The following is a 3,956-nucleotide window of genomic DNA, read 5'->3' on the forward strand; positions in this document are numbered from 1 at the left end:
TGGAAGGGGCTCTGAGGTCTCCCCTTTTTCGCCTTCTCTTCTCCAGGCTGAACCCCCCCAACTCTCCCAGCCTGTCCTCCCAGCAGAGGGGCTCCAGCCCTCCCAGCATCTCCGTGCCCTCCTCTGGCCCCACTCCCAACAGCTCCGTGTCCTTCTGCTGGTGGGACCCCCCGAGCTGGAGGCAGCACTGCAGGGGGGTCTCCCCAGAGCAGAGCGCAGCAGAGGGGCACAATCCCCCCTCGCCCTGCTGGCCACGCTGCTGGAGACATAGCCCAGGTTGCCGGTGGCTTTCTGTGCCACCAGCGCACGTTGCCGGCTCACGTTGAGCTCCTCATCAACCAACACCCCCCAACCAAGACCCGCACCCACGGATCCACTGCTGCCCTGGCTGCTGCGTCCCCCCAAGGTCCCATCCCACCAGCAGTTCCCACCCTCCTACCCTAAAGCACCCCGTGGGTGTCCTCCAACCCAACCCAACCCAACCCCAGAAGCCGTTATCAGAATGAGCTTTGTTTACAGCCGGTCCTCACGCGCGGGGAACCTTATCCTCGTCCTTCCCTTTGCCTCTTTATCTCCCAAACTTTCCTCTTCCAACAAAAAGGGGTGAACCCTCCCACGGTCGGTCGGAGAGCCTGTACCGTGCGTGGAAAAACCTACGTCATCGATGGTGGAAGTGGAGGGAGGGGGTTCACGTCACGAATGTGGAGCACAGGACGGGGGAACACGTACTGGGGTAGGGGTGAAGGGTGGTGACGCCCTTAAGCTGTGAGCACGGGGTCATCCCAGCACAGGGTGAGGGTGGGGAGGAGGAGGAGGAGGACGAGGACAGTGGGGAGACCCTCTCCCCACCATGGTGATGGTGTCCTTCAAATCATGGCGTTTTTTGGTTTGTTTGTGGGGTTCCCACCCCACCCCCGGGGAAATTTGCCTTAGAAAATTCTCCACCTTGTTTGAGCTGGTTTTAGCTTAAAAAAACCCAAAAACCCACCAAAAGCCAAACCCAAACCTCAAACCAAGAGCTCTGATTAAAAAAAGAACACTCAAACAACAACAAAACCACCACCACCACCACCACCCCCCACCAAAAAAAAAAAGAAGCCATGCTGTTTCAAAAAGCCCCATCTTTCCAGCTCGTTTGCTCTTAATTGATGTTCTCCAGCCGAGGCCCTGCTGCCTTTCTCCTAAATTAGCCTCCCTTATGCAATCAACTCCTCATCTTCCCCTCTCTTAACGAGGATTTAAAAGCTCCTGAGTCTTCCCCGCTCTTAACGAGGATTTAAAAGCTCCTGAGCTGTGCGTGGCCGGAGGGGGGATGCGGGGGGGGGATGCGCATCGGTAGACTCCGCTGCGGCGCGGCAGTTGCCGGAGAGGAGGATGGGGGTTGGATAACGGGTGAAAAACGAAGTGGGGAAGGGTGGTTGGTGGTGGGGGGTTGGTTGGTTGGTCAGCTCTTGGGTTGGGGGGTCAACGTTGGGTTGGATCCGGAGATACAGCCGCGTCGCGGTGGTGGGACTGGATAAGGCTGTGGGGAGATGCTGAGCATCTCCCGTTTGGGGACACCAGCCCATGGTGGGGGGGACAGGCATGGACCCCCCAACCCATCCCCGTGGGTGGGAGCTTGGAGAGAGAGGGAGGGGTGTTCCTTTTTTTTTTTTTTTTGGCGAGGGGACGGCGGTGGAAGGAACCCAGGAGGAGGTGGCACCTCCCGTCCCACCTTGTGGCACCCAAAAACACTCAGGGAAAGCCCCTCTGTTCCCCCCAACCCCCATCTCTACTCACTTATTCCGCTTCCCAGGAGGAAGAGGAGGAAGAAAAGGCGAGGAAGAATGGCAACTTCCATCTTCCCGTTCACCGATCCCGCGCCGGCAACATCCCAGAGACCCAACTGAGCTCAGGGCGGGCAAAGCGCGGGTAAGAAGCCACCGAGGAAGAAGACCTTTGTCCCCCGCGGTGGGGAGGGACCAAACCGTTCATCCCCTTTGAGGAAGCCGGCTGCGAGGTTGGGTTGCCAAGACACCCTCAAAACCGCTCGTGGCCCTTCCGTGGCCCGTTGGGTGGCATTTCCCCGAGGCGGGGGTGAAGCTCAAGCCAACATCACGATTTTTAGAAGGTTGGCCTCGGGGGCCACATCCCCTTCCCCACCGAGGTGGGACAACCCCATCGCTACCCATTGCGTGACACCAGTGGGGAAAATGAGGAAAACCTCCCTCCTCCCAACCCCGCCTCCAAGATCCTCCCTAAAAATTGTTGGCCACCTCTCTCCCACTTTTCCTAACACTCAACGACCGGGGAAGGGCCCTCTCCCACCCAAAAAACAAACAGCAGTAATCTCTCCGGCTGACGCTGGGGGTGTTGGGAGGGGTGAGGAGGTGCCGAGTGGGGTGGATTATCTTTTTCTTTTTTTTTTCTGGTGTCAGGGATTAATTTTTATTATGTTCTGGGACAGCCAGGTGTCGGCCAGGTGTTCCTTCCCGCCGGCGTTGTGCAAATAAGGGATTTTGCGTAGTTTCTTCCTCCTCCGGTCACTGTTGGGTCTTCACGTATCAGTTTTGGCCCTGGGGAATTCCCCTCCAAACTCATCCCTTAACCCCAGAAACCCCAACTGACACCCTCCAAAAACCCCAACCGTGACCCCAAAACCCCAACCATGACCCCAAAAACCCCAACTGAGACCACTGAGACTCCCAAGACCCAAACTATAACCTCCAAAAACCCCGGGACCCCCAAGACCTCAACCATGCCCCCAAAACTACCAACCGAGACCCTCAAGACCCCAACCATGACCCCAAAACCCCAACTGAGACCACAGAGACCCCCAAGACCCAAACTATAACCTCCCAAGACCTCAACCATGACCCCCAAACCCCCCAACTGAGACTACTGAGACCCCCCAAGACCTCAACCATGGCCCCAAAAACCCCAACGGAGACTCTCAAGTCCCCAGCTGAGACCACTGAGACACCCAAGACTTCAACCATGACCTCAAAAATGCTAACTGAGACCCCCAAGACCCCAACCACGACCTCCAAAACCCCAACTAATACCCCCACCGTGACCCCCAGCCCCAAATCCTGATCCGCCTCAAGTGGGATGACAGCGTTGATGCCCCGCCTTTGGAAATCCTCCCCCTGCCCCTGCAGCTCCGCCCATCCAGGTTATTTTGCAGGAGGTGAAATAAATATGCTAATAAATATTATTTCCAGCGAGATAAGGCTTATCCAGCTCAGGTGTGGCTTTGGAAATTGGATTATGCTCCAACCGGATGCAGGGATGTCCTCTCCAGCAAGGAGCTCCCCCGCCCCAAGGACCATGGGGGGGAACCTCTCCTCTCTCACAGAAGAACCGCATCCCACCTGCTTTCGCCCCAAAAATGAGAAATAGCCGAGGGGGTTAGGGGGCGGGGGGCAGCATTCCCCACCTCCCCTCTCCATGGTGGGGGGGCTGAGATCTTTGGTCGTTGTCCCCACACCATGCCAAGGGTCCTGCCTGGTGGGGGGGGACACCCCAAGGTAGCCTCGGCCGCCCCGCACCAGCTGTTTTTTGGAGGGGGAGGTCACGGGGATGGGGAACTTTCTGCCAACACCTGTGAAGAGGGGAGGGAGCAGTGAGGATGGGGGTCAGTGTGTTGTCTGTCCCCCCCCCACTGCCCCCATGACATCCACGGTGATGGTTACCTACCAGCGTGGTGGGCGCTGCCACCTCCGCGTTGGGTTTGTAGGAGCTGTGTCCATAGGGACCTGGAAGAGGAAGAGGGTGAAGGTCTGGCAGAGGGTTGGGGGGGTTCCCATTAAGGGGATGGTTTTACTGGGCCCCCCCACCCCTCCAAATGTGTCTCACCTTGCTGAGGTGTGGAACCTCTGCCGTTCACGTGGTAGATACCGGTGGCCCGGGGGTTGCGGCGTCCATCCGTCCAGCTGCTGTCATCACCAGTCATGCTGGAGAGCCGGGAACTGGTG

Source organism: Charadrius vociferus, unplaced genomic scaffold (assembly GCF_000708025.1).
Source record: "Charadrius vociferus isolate BGI_N301 unplaced genomic scaffold, ASM70802v2 scaffold1326, whole genome shotgun sequence".
NCBI classification, from domain to species: domain Eukaryota; kingdom Metazoa; phylum Chordata; class Aves; order Charadriiformes; family Charadriidae; genus Charadrius; species Charadrius vociferus.